The sequence below is a fragment of the Oncorhynchus nerka genome, linkage group LG13 (assembly GCF_034236695.1).
Source record: "Oncorhynchus nerka isolate Pitt River linkage group LG13, Oner_Uvic_2.0, whole genome shotgun sequence".
NCBI classification, from domain to species: domain Eukaryota; kingdom Metazoa; phylum Chordata; class Actinopteri; order Salmoniformes; family Salmonidae; genus Oncorhynchus; species Oncorhynchus nerka.
Genome location: NC_088408.1, coordinates 95643191 through 95664505, shown reverse-complemented (window position 1 = coordinate 95664505; position 21315 = coordinate 95643191). Strand labels below are relative to the sequence as shown.

The following is a 21315-nucleotide window of genomic DNA, read 5'->3' as shown; positions in this document are numbered from 1 at the left end:
CTGAGCCCTAGGACCATGCCCCAGGACTACCTGACATGATGACTCTTTGCTGTCCCCAGTCCACCTGGCCATGCTGCTGCTCCAGTTTCAACTGTTCTGCCTTATTATTATTCGACTATGCTGGTCATTTATGAACATTTGAACATCTTGGCCATGTTCTGTTATAATCTCCACCCGGCACAGCCAGAAGAGGACTGGCCACCCCACATAGCCTGGTTCCTCTCTAGGTTTCTTCCTAGGTTTTGGCCTTTCTAGGGAGTTTTTCCTAGCCACCGTGCTTCTACACCTGCATTGCTTGCTGTTTGGGGTTTTAGGCTGGGTTTCTGTACAGCACTTTGAGATATCAGCTGATGTACGAAGGGCTATATAAATCAATTTGATTTGATTTGATTTGATTTAAGCCCCACCCTCTTCAACGTATATATCAACGTATTGGCGAGGGCACTAGAATAGTCTGCAGCACCCGGCATCACCCTACTAGAATCTGAAGTCAAATGTCTACTGTTTGCTGATGATCTGGTGCTTCTGCCACCAACCAAGGAGGGCCTACAGCAGCACCTAGATCTTATGCACAGATTCTGCCAGACCTGGGCCCTGACAGTAAATCTCAGAAAGACTTAAATTTGGTGTTCCAAAAAAGGTCCAGTCACCAGGACCACAAATACAAATTCCATCTAGACAACATTGCCCTAAAGCACACAAAAAAACTATATAAACCTTGGCCTAAACATCAGCGCCACAGGTAACTTCCACAAAGCTGTGAACGATCTGAGAGACAAGGCAAGAAGGGCCTTCTATGCCATCAAAAGGAACATAAAATTCAACATACCAATTAGGATCTGGCTAAAAATACTTGAAAAAGTTATAGAGCACATTGCCCTTTATGGCTGTGAGGTCTGGGGTCCGCTCACCAACCAAGACTTCACAAAATGGGACAAACACCAAATTGAGACTCTGCATGCAGAATTCTGCAAAAATATCCTCTGTGTACAATGTAAAACACCAAATAATGCATGCAGAGCAGAATTAGGCCGATACCCGCTAATTATCAAAATACAGAAAAGACACTAGATTAAATTCTACAACCACCTAAAAGGAAGCGATTCCCAAACCTTCCATAACAAAGCCATCACCTACAGAGATGAACCTAGAGCAGTCTGGTCCTGGGACTATTCACAAACACAAATAGAGCCCCAGGACAGCAATATAATTAGACCCAACCAAATCACGAGAAATACAAAAAGATAATTACTTGACACATTGGAAAGAATTAACAAATAAACAGAGCAAACTTGAACGCTATTTGGCCCTAAAAAGAGAGTACACAATGGCAGAATACCTGACCACTTTGACTGACCCAAACTTAAGGAAAGCTGTGACTATGACAGAGAAAGAGAGACAGAGACAGAGACAGAGACAAAGAGATAGAGAGACAAAGAGACAGAGAGACTGAGACAGCGAGACAGCGAGACAGAGTCAGAGAAATATATAAATAGATGTTGACCTTTTAGAACAGAGACTGACAGTGCAGGTGTTGGTTAGAGACAGTAGACACACACACACACACACACACACACACACACACACACACACACACACAATAGACTGCTCTATCTGCTGAGCGAGCTACAGATTAGCATTGCGGGTCAAGTCCATTCAATCTCAGCGGGCAATTCCCAGGCTAACTGAAATGCCTCTCCTGCCAGGTGCAAGAATAACCCTTCAAACGGTGACTGATTAGCCACCTGACAGCTTCACTGTTGCTGAGAGTTCCTTGTCTGATTCTGTTTCCAGAGAGGGAAAGTGGTGCTAACAGGATTAGCCTCGTCTATTAGTTTATTTTAGCGCTCTGAGGACAAGCAAACAATCACCACACCAGATGCTAACAGCAATAGCCTAGCGTGTCAGCACACTGAGGACAAGCCAACAATAACCACACAAATTCAGGCTAAAACTAATAGCATTAGTCTAATGTGCTAGCATTCACCCACCCACTGTTGACCCTTGAAATGGGATTAATGGATTGTCTGAAGGATCTGGTTGGGTTTAAATGTCCCATACTATTATTTGCAACCCGTAAAAGTGACAAGATATTTATAACCCTAAATGTGCCAACTGGGATCATTTTGAAAAATGTTAATTGGTAATGATTGCAAAGAGACAATGTATGTCAAGATATAACACTTTTTGTATTAACCTTTTGTAACACAAGTAAATGGTTTTAATATACATTTCATGAAAACATTTGTTTCATTCAAATGTTGCGTTTCTGTGAAACTCAGACGCTAAGAAATTGTCAGTTGAGCTAAATCTGTCATACTGTACCGGTACGACCTATGACGGCCACTGCTATGGGCGCAAGTGCCATCAGACTTTTAGCTCTAACTTTCCAATGCTATATGGGATATTAACTTAGTTCCAATTGTATCTGAAAGATTAGAGCATAGTTGGAATACAATGGAAGCTTCATATCTTTTTAATTGTTTTGTTGCCGTTATAGTGGCTGCCGTTATAGTGGCTGCCGTTATAGTGGCTGCCGTTATAGTGGTTGCCGTTATAGTGGTTGCCGTTATAGTGGTTGCCGTTATAGTGGCTGCCGTTATAGTGGTTGCCGTTAGAGTGGCTGCCGTTATAGTGGTTGCCGTTAGAGTGGCTGCCGTTATAGTGGCTGCCGTTATAGTGGCTGCCGTTATAGTGGTTGCCGTTATAGTGGCTGCCGTTATAGTGGCTGCCGTTATAGTGGCTGCCGTTATAGTGGTTGCCGTTATAGTGGCTGCCGTTATAGTGGCTGCCGTTATAGTGGCTGCCGTTATAGTGGTTGCCGTTATAGTGGCTGCCGATATAGTGGTTGCCGTTATAGTGGCTGCCGTTATAGTGGCTGCCGTTATAGTGGTTGCCGTTATAGTGGTTGCCGTTATAGTGGCTGCCGTTATAGTGGTTGCCGTTATAGTGGTTGCCGTTATAGTGGCTGCCGTTATAGTGGCTGCCGTTATAGTGGCTGCCGTTATAGTGGCTGCCGTTATAGTGGCTGCCGTTATAGTGGTTGCCGTTAGAGTGGCTGCCGTTATAGTGGCTGCCGTTATAGTGTTTGCCGTTATAGTGGTTGCCGTTATAGTGGTTGCCGTTAGAGTGGTTGCCGTTATAGTGGCTGCCGTTATAGTGGCTGCCGTTATAGTGGTTGCCGTTATAGTGGTTGCCGTTATAGTGGTTGCCGTTATAGTGGTTGCCGTTAGAGTGGCTGCCGTTATAGTGGCTGCCGTTATAGTGGCTGCCGTTATAGTGGCTGCCGTTATAGTGGTTGCCGTTAGAGTGGCTGCCGTTATAGTGGCTGCCGTTATAGTGGCTTTCATGCCCTAATGGTCAAATCTGGGGCTGCTCCATATCTATATATTTTAAGAGTACGGTCACACCCTGATCTGTGTCCCATTATTCAAACTCCCTTTTTTTGTTATCCTGCTGTGGGGTGACCGGTCTATGTCTCGGTTGCTCACCGACTCTGGGGCAGATGAGAGTTTTATGGGCACTATCCTGGTATCTGAGCTCGGTATCTCCATACTCCTCCTCTCCGCCCCCATGGACGCCAGAGCACTGGACGGCCGCTCTATTGGCAGGGTCACGCACAGCATAGTTCCCAATAAACTGCGGGTATCAGGCAATCACAGTGAGTCCATACAGTTTCTCCTCATCAAATCTCCCCACTTCCCTGTTGTTTTGCGATTCTCATGGCTCCAGAAGCACAACCCCGTTAGTGACTGGACGACGGGTTCAATCCTGGGTCGGAGCCCATTCTGCCGCTCACATTGCCTTAATGTGGCGTCGCCTGCCCCAGGACGTCCGACTCCGGGGTTAAGTTCAGCCTCGGATTTCTCTGCCGTTAACATAGATTACCATGACCTGGAGGTTTTCAGCAAGGCTCGTGCTACCGCTCTTCCTCCACAAGCGCCTTAACTCTAGGAAGACCTGTTGGGCCCTGTTATTCACTAGGTTCAACTTCACCATCTCCTACCACCCAGGGTGCAAAAATGTGCCTTATGCCCTCTCTCGCCTGTACAGTTCTGCTGCCACATCCTCTGAATCTGAGACCATCCTCCTTAACTCATGTCTTGCGGCTTCGGTTGTCTGGGGTATTGAGGCCCTGGTCCGCAAGGCACAACGTTCCCAGCCAGACCCAGGTGGGGGGGCCCGGCTAACCGGATGTTCGTCCCTGATTCGGCCTGGTCTCAGGTCCTGGAATGGGCTCATTCCTCCAGGCTAACCTGTCGTCCTGGCGCCCATCAAACCCTGGCCTCCGACAACGCTTCTGGTGGCCCACTATGGTTCCTGACGTCTCGGCCTTTGTCTCTGCATGCACGGTGTGTGCTCAAAATATTACTATGCGGCAAGCTCTGTCTGGCCTCCTTCAGCCACTCCCTGTTCCTCATTGCCCCTGGTCCCATATTTCCCTGGATATGGTCACGGAGCTCCCTCCGTCCGATGGCAACACCACCATCCTTACAGTGGTGGACAGGTTTTCTAAAGCCGCCCACTTCATCCCTCTCCCCAAGTTACCGTGAGCCAAGGAGACGGCCCAGCTCATGGTGCAGCACGTCTTCCGAATCCATGGACTCGCGGGCAACGTTGTCTGTGATCGTGGTCCTCAGTTCTCGTCCCGATTCTGGAAGGCGTTCTGCACACTTATTGGGTCGTCGGCCAACCTGTCCTCCGGGTTTCAGCCCCAGTCCAACGGCCAGACGGAGCGAGCCAATCAAGACATGGAAACAACACTTCGGTGTCTCGTCACTCTACCAACCCCACCACCTGGAGCCAGCAACTGGTCTGGGTGGAGTACGCTAGGAACACTCGGCCACTGGGCAATCCCCTTTCGACTGCTCCATGGGATATCAGCCCCAGCTCTTCCCGGAGCAAGAAGTTGAAGTCAACAAACACTCAGCCCAGATGTTCGTCACCCTCAGCCCAGATGTTCGTCAGCTCGGTCGGCTCTTCTCAAGACCACCTCCAGGTACCGTTGACAAGCATCGGCAAACTTTCATTGGTCCTTTCCCCATCTCTAGAGTCCTTAGTCCCACTGTTGTTCGTCTGCTATTACCCAGTACCCTCCGTATACACCCTACTTTTCATGTGTCCAGGATTAAGCCCTTGTCTCACAGCTATTTGTCTTGTGGTTCCAGGCCCACCCCTCCTCCCCGTGTCATCGATGGCCATCCGACGTACACAGTGAGACGTCTCCTGAGTGTTCGACCACAGGGCAGGGGTTTCCGGCTATCAAACACACACAGGCCCACCCCTCCTCCCCGTGTCATCGATGGCCATCCGACGTACACAGTGAGACGTCTCCTGAGTGTTCGACCACAGGGCAGGGGTTTCCGGCTATCAAACACACACAGGCCCACCCCTCCTCCCCGTGTCATCGATGGCCATCCGACGTACACAGTGAGACGTCTCCTGAGTGTTCGACCACAGGACAGGGGTTTCCGGCTATCAAACACACACAGGCGCACACACAAACACACGCACTCAAAAATGCACGCAGACAGGACACGGGAACTCAAACACACTTAAACACACCAAACACCAAATGACCAATAAACACAATATGAAAACGTTGCGTCTGAATGAGGGCTGAAGTGTCAATAAATACCCATTTCTGTCTTGTGTTGATGGTGTGCTCATAGAGGCCCAACACATACAGGATCATCCATTACAGACAACAGAACAAACCCAAACTATTTATTTTCAAATAAACTGGGCTACGGCTCTGTGTTGTTGGGTCACTGGCAGGAAGACACACAATCTTTTTTGGCCTATCACACGCCTCAATGACCGGGCCTTCTGTCTGTTTCTCTGAAAGCACTCTCCTCGAATATCCCCTGTCTGCTTCTATCTATCCACCCAGTGAGAGAAAGAAAGAAAGAGAGACAAAGAGAGAGAGAGAGAGAGAGAGAGAGAGAGAGAGAGAGAGAGAGAGAGAGAGAGAGAGAGAGAAATAAGAGAGACCACACAGGTTCTCTTGCCATGCCAATAAAGGAATTTGAATACACACACACACACACACACACGCACACACACACACACACACACACACACTTTAAGGGAAAGCTGGAAACAAAGGACATCATCCTCCTCCCTGCCTCCCCTCCCTGTGACCCGCTCCCTCCCTTCCTCACTCTTACATCATTAGTGTGAACAAAGGACATCATCCTCCTCCTCCCTCCCGCTCCCTCTCTTCCTCGTGTCTTACATCATAAGGACTGGGCTGGGACTCAGAGCAGACCTTCCCAGAGACGGTGCACCCTGAGCAGCTACAGAGATGGGTATTATTACCAACACCACACTACGGTGCCTTCCGAAAGTATTCACACCCCTTGAATTTTTTACACGTTGTTACGTTACAGCCTGAATTTACAATGGATTGTATTGAGATTGTGTGTCACTAGCCTACACACAATATCCCCATAATGTCAAATTGGAATTGTGTTTTTAGAAATGTTTGCAAATTAATTCAAAATGACAAGCAGAAATGTACTGAGTCACTAAGTATTCCTTGAGGTTTGCCTTTGTTATGGCATTCCTAAACAAGCCTAAATAAGTTCAGGAGTAAAAATGTGCTTAATATGTCACATAATGTGATAGGAGAAAACTGAGGATGGATCAACAACATTGTAGTTACTCCACAATACTGACTTAAATGACAGAATGGCAGTGAAAAGAAAACAAATATTACAGAACATGCATCCTGTTTGCAATAAGGTAGTAAAGTAAAACTGAAAAAAGCTAAGAAATGAACTATGTGCTATGTTTGAGGGACATCCAACAACACACCACTGAGTACCACTCTTCATATTTTCAAGCATGGTGGTGGCTGCATCATGTTATGGGTATTCTTGTCATCGGCAAGGACTAGGGAGTTTTTTAGGATAAAAAGATATGGAAGAGAGCTAATCCCAGCAAAATCCTAGAGATAAACCGGGTTCAGTCTGCTTTCCAACAGACACTGGGAGACAAATTCACCTTTCAGCAGAACAATAGCCTAAAACACAAGGCCAAATATACACTTGAGTTGCTTACCAAGATGACATTGAATGTTCCTGAGTGGCCTAATTACAGTATTGACTTAAATGATCACCAACAAACTTGACAGAGTTTGAAGAATTTTAAAAAGAAGAATGTGCAAATTGTGTACAATCCAGGTGTGAACAGCTCTTAGAGACAGAAAGACTGTCAGCTCTAATCGATGCCAAATGTGTTTCTTACATGTATATTGAGTCAGGGGTGTGAATACTTATGTAAATGAGATATTTCTGTATTTCATTTTCAATACATAAAAAAAAAAAATTCAAAACATGTTTTCACTTTGACATTATTATTGTGTGTAGATGGGTGAGAAAAAGCATCAATTTAATCCATTTTGAATTCAACACAACAAAATGTGGAATAAGTCAAGGGGTATGAATACTTTCTGAAAGCACTGTCCCTCCCTACGTCTCTGATAAAGCCCCCAGATACAACGACAAGTCACTACCAACCCAGTCCCGTCTTTGTCCATGTCTCTTTCTCACCTCCCTCCTCCCTCCCTCCCCTTCTCCATCCCTACCTCCCACACCCTCTCTCTCTACCACCTCCCTCCTCCCTCCCCTTCTCCCTCCCTCCCTCCCCTTCTCCCTCCCTACCTCCCACCCCTCTCTCTCTACCACCTCCCTCCTCCCTCCCTCCCTCCCTCCCCTTCTCCTACTCTCCCCTTCTCCCACCCTCCTGCCCTCCCTCCTCTCTCTCTACTACCTCTCTCCCTTCTCTCTCTCCCTCGTCTCTCCCTCAATCCTTTGTCAATCCCTCCCCTCTCTCTCTCCCCCTCTCCCCCCCCTCTCTCTCTACCACCTCTCGCCCTCTTCTCTCCCTCTTCTCTCTCTCCCTCCTCTCTCCCTCAATCCTCTCTCAATCCCTCCCCTCTCTCTCTCCCTCCCTCTCTTTCTCCCACCTCTCTCCCCTTCCTCCTCTCTCCCACCCTCTACCACCTCTCGCCCTCTTCTCTCCTCTACACCTCCCACCTTTCTTCCACCTCTCTCCTCCTCCCTCCTTTCTCCCACCTCTCTCTCTCCCACCTCTCTACCACCTTTCTTCCACCTCTCCCTTCCTCCTTTCTACCCCTCTCTCCCTCCCTCCCCTCCCTCCTCTCCCACCCTCTCTACACCTCCCACCTCTCTCTCTCACCTCTCTCCCTTCCTCCTCTCTCCCACCTCTCTCTCCCACCTTTCTTCCACCTCTCTCCCTTCCTCCTCTCTCTCTACCACCTCTCTCCCTCCCTTTCTCCCCCTCTCTCCCTCCCCCTCTCTCCCACCTCTCTACACCTCCCACCTCTCTCCCTTCCTCCTCTCTCCCACCCTCTCCCTTCCTCCTCTCTCCCACCTCTCTCCCTTCCTCCTCTCTCCCACCTCTCTACACCTCCCACCTCTCTCTCCCACCTTTCTTCCACCTCTCTCCCTCCCTCCCTCCCTCTCTCCCTCCCTCCCTCACCCTCCCCTCCCTCCCTCCCTCCCCCTCCCACCTCTCCCCCTCACCCTCCCTCCCTCTCAAGAGTTCCTTCCCTTACCTGACTATAAGAAGATTACTATCTTTACGTAACATAGTAGCTTGATGTACAAGTTGTCTCTAGTGAAATGTCTACTAAGTATACTGTAGATAAACACAGGTAAGTAGAGCATGCAACTGCCTCTCTAGTTCTCTCTAATGCAGGGTGGATGATGTATCTCTGTTATATTGTGTTGTGTTGACATTCTGCAGACTTAGAAAGGGAAAGGAGATAGCTGCACATTCTGTAGATCAGATGAAGTAAATGTAATTATAATAATTAGCCAATGACAGCAAGCTGACTTCATCAGGGTTCCTCAATAGTCTGTAGCCTCACATCTATCAGGCTTTGGGACTGCTGATACAGTGTGTCTCAACATTCTGTAGCCTCACATCTATCAGGCTTTGGGACTGCTGATACAGTGTTTCTCAACATTCTGTAGCCTCACATCTATCAGGCTTTGGGACTGCTGATACAGTGTTTCTCCCCTATCCACCCCTCTTTTATCCTCTCCCCTGTCTCAGAAGAAATACACTGGATGTAATACAATGTATTATACAGCCTGATAGACATATGCACACACCCACCCACCCACACACCTAACCCACCCGCCCGACCGACCGCCCACCTACCTACCCAAACCCCACCAATACACACACACACCCACACCCACACCCACCAGCCCGATAGACATAGGCAAACAGGGACGAGACGACCAGGGACGAGACAGACACAGTTAAGCCGCAGCTGGGCTGCTTAAGTCCGGGGGCGACACGCCCGAACATGTGCCCGCCTGTCCGGGTTATGGGAGACATTCCCCGGTAGACCTACAGACATGTAAAGCTGCGAAGCAGCTGCGTGGTAGAATAGGCCTGCTGTTGAAATGATGTACTTGCCCTGTCTGTGTTGAGCAGATATCACATCAGACATGAAAGTACCTGTCATCCAGAACTAAAATGGAAAAATGCGGGATACATAACAGGACGATACGCAGCAGCACAGGAACGCTCTCTCTCGATAGGGGTTTAATAGGTTACATGGCAATGAAAACACCCATAAGCGAAAGGGAAATATGGGGCAAGAGAAAGCGCTGCTTTTGTTATCGCAATATAGAATATGTCTGATAGCAGACCAAGTGATCCATCATATTAACATATTGGTGATACGAGTCATACGAGCCTGAATATTTTTGATAAATCCATCGCTTACACTATAGAGCATATATGCTATCATAATAGACCTAGGCTATACTCTCACTAATCGATAACATAGTAAATATAGTGTATCCATAATTGAACAATGTGGATATCTTGTTATGTTAACATCTGTTAATATTTCCGCGTTAGCGTTGACGTGCACTGTCTATTCCCAAAACAACAATATAAATACACACAACACCACCCCTCCCATATGTGGTGAACACTGGGAATGCGCGCACCCAAATCGATACAATGATGGTTTTGGAGACAATGTAACTGGGTATGCTAAAGGGAAGGCCCGTTACATGGCAACGTATGATTCCTTTCCAGTCATAGAACGGCTACATATAAAATATTGAATACTCTAGTCTAAAACACCCACAAAAGTACCGAACGTGTCAAGAAAATGATGGGCTGTTGTTTCTGTTCTGTTTAGTTGAGCATGTCGATGACAGGTCGGTGTTATTATGTAGTCCAGCCTCCACCATTATCATCCACTGCCCGGTACCGTGTGTCAAACAGCTTCCTCGCCTTTGTAAGGATTCAGATGGTGGCACATGGGCAATGTCTGTTTATCTTGTTATTTAACCACATAGCCAAGAATCAATCACTTGGTTTCTCACCAATATTGCGATATAATACATATATGTGCCATGCATTGTCATTAAGATGGCGTTAATTAGGCCTAATGGAGGTTGCGCTGTGTTGTCGCGAACACTATAGTCGAATGTCTTTGGAAAAAGAGTCAAGATCAGAAAGTCAACAATGGGATTAAACACCACACGATTAAATAGTTTACATTCGAAAAGATCTAGACATGTCAATAACCGCATTTTTTTAAAGGAAAACCTGTTTTTACTGCGCCTTTACCGTTATGATGTTACGGCATCATTTTCCAGCTTCCCATTCAATGCTGTCCAAGCAATTCTGCATTGCCTCTCCCTCTCTCCCCATTATATCAACGCCTTCTATTAGAAAGCCACGAAGGCGATTATACATACGTTTAAGCAGGTTGTCAACGATGATGTTATTATCGTGTCAATAGTATCCACATGTCAATTGTTGTCAATAACCACGGGTATAATATGCCTAATCCTAGACGAACGGAACAGGTTTTGTCTGCTCCCGACCAGCAGCGTTGCAGCTCTCGACAGCGCAGCAGCGGCGTAGAACGGGGCTCTTACGTCAACTCCGATTCATCTCTACTCTCCCGCATAGGGATTCGGTCAGGCCCAATACGGAGAGGATCAAGTGAAATACCTGTATCTCTAGCTTCCTGTAGGCGGGTTTCCAATGTATGGGCAACCTGCAGGCAAGTGGGGGGGTCAACCTTCGTATGTTTGTTCTATGACACTAACATTATAATTCTCACTATTTCTATTAAATTCAAGGGGCTTTATCATGCTCTCTCTCTCTCAATTCAATTCAATTCAATTCAAGGGGCTTTATTGGTATGGGAAACATATGTTAACATTGCCAAAACAAGTGAGTTAGATAATATACAAAAGTGAAATAAACAATAAAAATTCAAAGTAAACATTACACTCACAGAAGTTCCAAAATAATAAAGACATTAGCAATGTCATATTATATATATATAAAGTGTTGTAACGATGTACAAATGGTTAAAGTACAAAGGGAAAATAAATCAACATAAATATGGGTTGTATTAACAATGGTGTTTGTTCTTCACTGGTTGCCCTTTTCTCGTGGCAACAGGTCACAAATCTTGCTGCTGTGATGTAACACTGTGGAATTTCAACCAGTAGATATGGGAAATAATCCAAATCGGGTTTGTTTTCAAATGCTTTGTGGATCTGTGTAATCTGAGGGAAATGTGTGTCTCGAATATGGCCATACATTGGGCAGGAGGTTAGGAAGAGCACCTCAGTTTCCACTTCATTTTGTGGGCAGTGTGCACATAGCCTGTCTTCTCTTGAGAACCAGGTCTGCCTACGGTGGCCTTTCCCAATAGGAAGGCTATGCTCACTGAGTCTGTACATGGTCAAAGCTTTCTTTAATTTTGGGTCAGTCACAGTGGGCAGGTATTCTGCCGCTGTGTACTCTCTGTTTAGGGCCAAATAGCATTCTAGTTTGCTCAGTTTTTTTGTTAATTCTATCCAATGTGTCAAGTAATTATCTTTTTGTATTCTCATGATTTGGTTGGGTCTAATTGTGCTGATGTCCTGGGGCTCTGTGGGGTGTGTTTGTGTTTGTGAACAGCATGCTTAGGGGACTCTTCTCTCTCTCTCTCCCTCTCTCAATTCAATTCAAGGGGCTTTAATTGGCTTGGGAAACATATGTTAACATTGCCAAAGCAAATGAAGTAGATAATATACAAAAGTGAAATACACAAAACAATGAACAGTAAACATTACACTGACATTACACTGACATTACACTGACATTACACTCTCTCCCTCTCTAACTAGCACAGACACTCGGACCCTAAAACATCCATCAGGTTAGGCATTTAATGAAGGAATAAAAGATGTACAAAATTGTACAGGTCTTATTTTTCTGATTCCGACCCGAGTTTCATAATCACATTGTGATGGCATCCTGACACACCATCAAGTCAACCTAGTTAGGGACTGTCAACAAAGGGCATGATCACAATATTCAAACTTCTTCAGCTATTACACCAGGTGACATAGCAACATAATTTCAGTTGTCTGCTATTCCTTACATAGAGAGAGGCAAGTTGCACATCCTTTGGTTCTCAAAATGATCCAAACTTTTCTTTAAATATATATAGATTTAAACAAAATCACTTAAAATTCAATAGCTCCCATGTGACCCAGACACCTCAAACCAACGTGGGAGTGTTCACAGTGTAGGGACACACATCGCACACGCTTTGGTTTTCTGCCCTTAATTTAATAAAATGACCTTAATTTATTCGTTCAAATCTTTACTTAGAATTTCAATAGCTACTTGATCACATGACCTAGGCACCCCAAACAAACGTTTAATGGTTCACAGGGAAAAACATTGCTCCCCCTTTGGTTTTCCCATAAAGCGCTTGCAAGATTTTTTATTTGAAAATGTCAAATTATAATATCTCTTCAACCATGTGAATTAGCAACCTCATTTCAACTGTCCAGTATTACTTATATAGAGAGGCATGTTGCACATCCTTTAGGTCTCATAAAATCATTCCTACTAACTAACAAAAAATATATATATATATTTATAAAAAAATCACTTAAAATTCTATAGTTCCTTGACCGTGTGACCTAGACACCTCACACCAATGTTGGGGTGTTCACAGCATAAACATTGCACACCCTTTGGTTTTCAGAAAAACAATTTTGTTTTTATTTTACCTTAATTATTTGTAAAAATGTTGGATTCAGAATATCAATAGCTCCTTGGTCACATGACCCTCTGCTTTTCACATAAAGCGCTTACGTGATTTTATATAAATATTGGGAAAAGGAGACAGGTTAAAGAAGGATTTTTAAGCCTTTAGACAATTAAGACATGGCTTGTGTATGTGTGCCATTCAGAGGGTGAATAGGCAAGACAAAAAACGTAAATGCCTTTGAACGGGGTCTGGTAGTAGATGCCAGGTAGTGGGTGCCAGAACTGCAAGGAAATATCAGAGGGAGCACCCCCCTATTTACATTGACGGGGCAGTAGTGGAGAGGGTAGTAAGTTTTAAGTTCCTCAGCGTACACATCACAGACAAACTGAATTGGTCCACTCACACAGACAGCATCGTGAAGAAGGCACAGCAGCGCCTCTTCAACCTCAGGAGGCTGAAGAAATTTGGCTTGTCACCAACAGCACTCACAAACTTTTACAGATGCACAATCGAGAGCATCCAGTCGGGCTGTATCACCGCCTGGTACAGCAACTGCTCCGCCCACAACCGTAAGGCTCTCCAGAGGGTAGTGAGGTCTGCACAACGCATCACCGGGGGCAAACTACCTGCCCTCCAGGACACCTACACCACCCAAAGTCACAGGAAGGCCATAAAGATCATCAAGGACAACAACCACCCAAGCTACTGCCTGTTCATCCCGCTATCATCCAGAAGACGAGGTCAGTACAGGTGCATCAAAGCTGGGACCGAGAGACTGAAAAACAGCTTCTATCTCAAGGCCATCAGACTGTTAAACAGCCATCACTAACATTGAGTGGCTGCTGCCAACATACTGACTCAATTCCAGCCACTTTAACAATGTAAAAATGCATGGAAAAAATGTATCACTAGCCACTTTAAACAATGCCACCTCATATAATGTTTACATACCCTACATTACTCATCTCATATGTATATACTGTACTCTTGTAAGGTACTGGGTGTCGTGAGGGTGAAGTCAGGCGCAGGAAAGCAGAGAGTTCAATATAATGGTATCCAATTGTTTTAGTAACTACTATCTTGTCTCATCGCTACAACTCCCGTACGGGCTCGGGAGAGACGAAGGTTGAAAGTCATGCGTCCTCCGATACACAACCCAACCAAGCCGCACTGCTTCTTAACACAGCTCCATCCAACCCGGAAGCCAGCCGCACCAATGTGTCGGAGGAAACACTGTGCACCTGGCAACAAAGAAAACGAAACGGGTGGGCCGGCTGACTAATAAAGCCCAACTAATTACAACAAACTCAAAACAGGTGTAATCAATAAACACATAAGGAGGGGGAGAAAAGAATCAGTGGCAGCTAGTAGGACGACGACCACCGAGCGCCACCCGAACGGGAAGGGGAGCCACCTTCGGTCGGAGTCGTGACAACTCTATACCATATACTGTATCTTGCCATCTTTGATGTAATACATGTATCACTAGCCACTTTAAACAATGCCACTTTTATATGTTTACATATCCTACATTGCTTATCTCATACTGTACTCGATACCATCTACTGCATCTTGCCTATGCCGTTCTGTACCATCAATCATTCATATATTTGGATGTACATATTCTTCATTCCTTTACACTTGTGTGTATAAGGTTGTAGTTTTGGAATTGTTAGGTTAGATTACTCGTTGGTTATTACTGCATTGTTGGAACTAGAAGCACAAGCATTTCGCTACACTCGCATTTACATCTGCTAACCTTGTGTATGTGACAAATAACATTTGATTTGATTTTCACACTCAACAGCAACTCAATATTAGGAAGGTAAAGGGGATTACCTTGTCAATTGTACAACTGAATGCATTCAACTGAAATGTGTCTTCTGCATTTAACCCCACCCCTCTGAATCAGGGAGGTGCAGGGGAGCTGCCTTAATCAACAATAATGGACAGATGAAACTAGGTTGTTAAGTAACGTGGTTGTAGAGTTATTGAAATTGTGTAAGCGCTTTATGGGAAAACCAAAGGGTGTGACATGTGTGTCCCCACCTTTTAAACAATATAAAGTTGGTCTAAGGTGACTAGGTCATGTGATCAAGGACCTATTTAAATTCTAAGTAAAATAATAAAAAATTAACTACAGGAAACCAATGAGTGTGTAGCTGTTGTCCCTACTCTGTGAACATTCCACAGTTGGTGTGAGTTGTCTAGGTCACATGGTCAAGGAGCGAGTGCATTTTAAATGATTTTTTAAATGTAGGAATAATTTTAAATGCAGGAATCATTTTATGAGAAGATAAAAGGGTGTGCAACATACCTCTCTATATAAGACAGTTAAATTAGGTTGCTAAATCACATGGTGTAAGTGTAACGTGGTTCGTCGTCTTCCTCTGATGAGGAGTAAGAAATGTCAGACCAATTTGCAGCGTCTCTAAGTGTTCATCCTTTTAATAAACTGAACTGAACACTAAATACAAAGTAACAAAAGAGAACAAACGGAACAGCTCCGTCAGGTGCAACACACACTAAACATAAAATAGAAAACAATCACCCACAAAACACTGGTGGGAAAAAGCTACCTAAGTATGATTCTCAATCAGAGACAACTAACGACACCTGCCTCTGATTGAGAACCATACCAGGCCAAACGCAAAATACAACATAGAAAAACAAACATAGACTGCCCACCCCAACTCACGTCCTGACCATACAAATACAAAACAAAGGAACTAAGGTCAGAACGTGACAGTAAGAGATATTGGAATTTGAATTTTGTGATTATGCAATTAGTTGACGGTCCCTAACTAGTTGCATTGACGGTTCTCCAGGCAGCCTAAACCAATGCCATGTGATTATGAAACTAGGGTCGGAATTGGTCAAATAAGACCTCTGCAATGTTGTACACCTTTTGTCCTTCACAAAGAACCTGAGGCATTTAGCTCAAATCGTTTGCCAATTATTGAATTATTATAACTGATTTCCATAATAACTTAATGCGATTGAATCATCCAAATTCGATTCTCCATTAAAACTGTGAGTTCACCTTTTTCCTTGTTAGAGAGCAAAACACCACTTATTTTAATAATAATATATTCATCATTAAATGATATTGGATTATTATGAATGCTCGTTCCCGACACCAGAAAAATAGTCATAAGATAATATTTCATAATTAAGATGTACTAAGTATTTATTATGTTATAGTAATTCCTAAGTAATTATTAGGAGATACTAAGTCATTGTGAGATACTAATCATTATTATTATATAGTATGTCATGAAGTTGCACGAACAATTGTTTTGCTAACATATGATGTGGGTCGCTGAAAAGGTTGAAGACCCCTGATTTAACCTCTTGAGATGGGAAAACATGTTCTTAATTAAGGTGAACATGTGCTCTTTATTACAGAACGTTAAAATTAGGTGAAGTGAAGTTACGCTACCTAAACGGTCCCCCCTGCTGGCTCTCTGGTCCTCCATGCTGGCTCTCTGGCTCCCCCTGCTGGCTCTCTGGCTCCCCCTGCTGGCTCTCTGGCTCCCCCTGCTGGCTCTCTGGTCCCCCCTGCTGGCTCTCTGGTCCCCCCTGCTGGCTCTCTGGTCCCCCCCTGCTGGCTCTCTGGTCCCCCCTGCTGGCTCTCTGGTCCTCCATGCTGGCTCTCTGGCTCCCCCTGCTGGCTCTCTGGCTCCCCTGCTGGCTCTCTGGTCCCCCTGCTGGCTCTCTGGCTCCCCCTGCTGGCTCTCTGGTCCTCCCTGCTGGCTCTCTGGTCCTCCCTGCTGGCTCTCCGGCTCTCCCTGCTGGCTCTCTGGCCCTCCCTGCTGGCTCTCTGGTCCTCCCTGCTGGCTCTCTGGTCCTCCCTGCTGGCTCTCTGGTCCTCCCTGCTGGCTCTCTGGTCCTCCCTGTTGGCTCTCTGGCCCTCCCTGCTGGCTCTCTGGCCCTCCCTGCTGGCTCTCTGGTCCTCCCTGTTGGCTCTCTGGCCCTCCCTGTTGGCTCTCTGGCCCTCCCTGCTGGCTCTCTGGCTCCCCCAGCTGGCTCTCTGGCCCTCCCTGCTGGCTCTCTGGCTCTCCCTGCTGGCTCTCTGGCTCTCCCTGCTGGCTCTCTGGCTCTCCCTGCTGGCTCTCTGGCCCTCCCTGCTGGCTCTCTGGTCCTCCCTGCTGGCTCTCTGGCCCTCCCTGCTGGCTCTCTGGCTCTCCCTGCTGGCTCTCTGGCTCTCCCTGCTGGCTCTCTGGCTCTCCCTGCTGGCTCTCTGGCCCTCCCTGCTGGCTCTCTGGTCCTCCCTGCTGGCTCTCTGGTCCTCCCTGTTGGCTCTCTGGCCCTCCCTGCTGGCTCTCTGGCTCCCCCAGCTGGCTCTCTGGTCCCCCCTGCTGGCTCTCTGGTCCTCCCTGCTGGCTCTCTGGTCCCCCCTGCTGGCTCTCTGGCTCCCCTGCTGGCTCTCTGGTCCTCCCTGCTGGCTCTCTGGCTCCCCCTGCTGCTCTCTCCAATGTTTATTTCAATACTCCATCTTCTACCTTTTCTCCTCAGCTTTCAGCAACCCCTCCCTCCTCTCTCTCTCTCTCTCTCTCTCTCTCTCTCTCTCTATTCCGCCTGCATATTTATTGTATGAGTGATGGTTTACCAGCCAATCACATGAGAGTTGTTTAGCTATACTTGTTGCGTTCTGGTTTAGGAATGAGATTTTGACATGAGATATTACCCCAGCATGGAACCAAGCTAGTTCTCATGTTGGAGCTAGTCGGTCTTAGTGCATTGTATTATTTACAAGTTGGTGATAAAACTACCAAAGAGAGAAAGTTGTTGTAGCCTTCTTTCCACGCCTCCAAGCAATGAAGAGTTGGAGTTGACATGGGTCCAGGATCATTGATCTAACTACAGTATAGCTGTAGTTTCCATCTTGCATCTTTTCCTGTGTCTTGTTCTCAATCACTGCCTTCTCCTCTATGTCCATTTGGTTCAGTTTCCATCTCTCTGTCTCCATCTTTCCTCATCTTTCTCTCTCTCTTCTTCTTGTATATCTTTCTATATATGTTACTGTATTGTGTATAGTTCAGTCCCCTGGGACCAGACTATATATATTACTGTATTGTGTATAGTTCAGTCCCCTGGGACCAGACTATATATATTACTGTACTGAGTATAGATCAGTCCCCTGGGACCAGACTATATATGTTACTGTACTGAGTATAGATCAGTCCCCTGGGACCAGACTATATATATTACTGTACTGAGTATAGATCAGTCCCCTGGGGCCAGACTATATATATTACTGTACTGAGTATAGATCAGTCCCCTGGGACCAGACTATATATATTACTGTACTGAGTATAGATCAGTCCCCTGGGACCAGACTATACATGTTACAGTACTGAGTATAGATCAGTCCCCTGGGACCAGACTATATATGTTACTGTACTGAGTATAGATCAGTCCCCTGGGACCAGACATCAACATCATCATTTCAGACACCCTGGACCAACTTCAATTCGCATACCACCCCAACAGATCCACAGATGACGCAATCTCTAATGCACTCCACACTGCCCTTTCCCACCTGGACAAAAGGAATACCGACGTGAGAAGACTGTTCATTGACTACAGCTCAGAGTTGAACACCACAGTGCCCACAAACCTCATCACTAAGCTAAGGACCCTCGGACTAAAAACCTCCCTCTGCACCTGGATCCTAAACTTCCTGACAGGCCGCCCCCAGGTGGAGGGAAGGCAACAACACATCCACCGTGCTGACCCTCAACACAGGGACCCCTCAGGGGTGTGTGCTTAGTGGTTCCAGGACAACAACCTCTCGATCAACGTCAGCAAGACAAAAGAGTTAATCGTGGACTACAGGAAACGGAGGGCCGAACCACGCCCACATCCACATCGACGGGGCTGTCGTGGAGCGGGCCGAGAGCTTCAAGTTCCTCGGTGTCCACATCACTAAGGAATTCTCATGGTCCACACACACTAACACATTCGTGAAAGAGAGCACGACAACACCTTTTCCCCTCAGTAGCCTGAAAATATTTGTCATGGGCACTCAGATCCTCAAAAGGTTCTACAGCTGCACCATTGAGAGCATCTTGACTGACTGCATCACCGCTTGGTATGGCAACTGCTCGGCATCCAACCGCAAGATGGTACAAAGGGTAGTGCGTACGGCCCAGTACATCCCTGGGGCCAGGCTTCCTGCCATCCAAGGACCTTTATATCAGGCGGTGTCAGAGGAAGGCCCTAATAATTGTCAAAGACTCCCGCCACTCACGTCATTGACTGTTCATTCTGATGCCAAATCACCAAGCCTGGAACCAACAGGACCCTGAACAGTTTCTACCACTCAGCCATAAGTAGTTAGTTAAATAGTTAACCAATAGCTAAGCGGACTGACTATCTGCATTGACCTTTATTTTCAATAACTCTTTTGACTCATCACATGTGCTGGTTTTACTACTATGGTATACAGCCTAGTTATCATTACTCAGTACTGGTACCCTGTGTATACAGCCTAGTTATAGTTACTCAGTACTGGTACCCTGTGTATACAGCCTAGTTATTGTTACTCAGTACTGGTACCCTGTGTATACAGCCTAGTTATCATTACTCAGTACTGGTACCCTGTGTATACAGCCTAGTTATCATTACTCAGTACTGGTACCCTGTGTATACAGCCTAGTTATTATTACTCAGTACTGGTACCCTGTGTATACAGCCTAGTTATCATTACTCAGTACTGGTACCCTTTGTATACAGCCTAGTTATCATTACTCAGTACTGGTACCCTGTGTATACAGCCTAGTTATCATTACTCAGTACTGGTACCCTGTGTATACAGCCTAGTTATAGTTACTCTGTACTGGTACCCTGTGTATACAGCCTAGTTATAGTTACTCTGTACTGGTACCCTGTGTATACAGCCTAGTTATAGTTACTCTGTACTGGTACCCTGTGTATACAGCCTAGTTATAGTTACTCTGTACTGGTACCCTGTGTATACAGCCTAGTTATCATTACTCAGTACTGGTACCCTGTGTATACAGCCTAGTTATAGTTACTCTGTACTGGTACCCTGTGTATACAGCCTAGTTATAGTTACTCTGTACTGGTACCCTGTGTATACAGCCTAGTTATAGTTACTCTGTACTGGTACCCTGTGTATACAGCCTAGTTATAGTTACTCTGTACTGGTACCCTGTGTATACAGCCTAGTTATAGTTACTCAGTACTGGTACCCTGTGTATACAGCCTAGTTATAGTTACTCTGTACTGGTACCCTGTGTATACAACCTAGTTATAGTTACTCTGTACTGGTACCCTGTGTATACAGCCTAGTTATAGTTACTCTGTACTGGTACCCTGTGTATACAGCCTAGTTATAGTTACTCTGTACTGGTACCTTGTGTATACAGCCTAGTTGTGGATTTATTCCTCGTGTTATTCTTCTATGTTTCTATAATTTCTCTATTTTTCTCTCTACATTGTTGGGACTGTCAGTAGTAAGTATTTCACTGTTATTCTATAGCTGTGGTTTATGAAGCCTAAGATCAACGATGTTTGATGTGAATAATTCTACATGTCATTTCACCACCCGTGCTGTTGGTTGGCAGTAACATTACATCCTCTCAGACACCATTAGACCTGTCTGTCCTCGTATGTCTCACAGAGTCTGTGTCCTGAGAAGGTACACTATCTGCTGGAGACAGACCTTGTTGGAGGAGATGACTATGATTTCCACAGTAAAGCTACAATCAGTCCAATAAAGAAAACAGGATATGAAGTGCAGTGAACTGCATTGACTGAGGAAGTGAGATACTCAGCACAGGAAGTTGACTCTTAATTTATCGTTGTATAGAGGTTTACAAAGAACACATAACTGACGTAGAGAGATCTCCTCACAGCTTACAGTATGTAGAAAGAGCTATGAAGACTAGAAGAGAGCAGAGCCTTATACATGTCTATGTCTGATTGATCCAATCAAGATTATCAGGAATTATGTCCTGTTATGAAAGTCTATGTGTGGTCTTGTGTTGTGGTTTTATCTACATACTGACTGTATATAAATGCATGCTTTTCAACCGTTCGCTGCCTGCACTCGCACGCCCGACTAGCATCACCACCCTGGATAGTTCCGACCTAGAATATGTGGACATTTATAAGTACCTAGGTGTCTGGTTAGACTGTAAACTCTCCTTCCAGACTCATATCAAACATCTCCAATCCAAAATCAAATCTAGAGTCGGCTTTCTATTTCGCAA

At 45.6% G+C, this 21315-nt stretch overlaps 1 protein-coding gene across 1 annotated transcript in view; it reads right to left on the bottom strand.

Moving 5' to 3' along the window:
- LOC115140712 (AP-4 complex accessory subunit RUSC2-like) overlaps positions 1-10899 on the bottom strand; it is an 82169-nt gene extending 71270 nt beyond the window's left edge. Inside the window, 1 exon segment of the mRNA XM_065026877.1 lies at positions 10764-10899. The gene's annotated coding sequence lies outside the window, so the exon portion shown is untranslated.
- Between the last annotated feature and the right edge of the window lie 10416 nt (positions 10900-21315).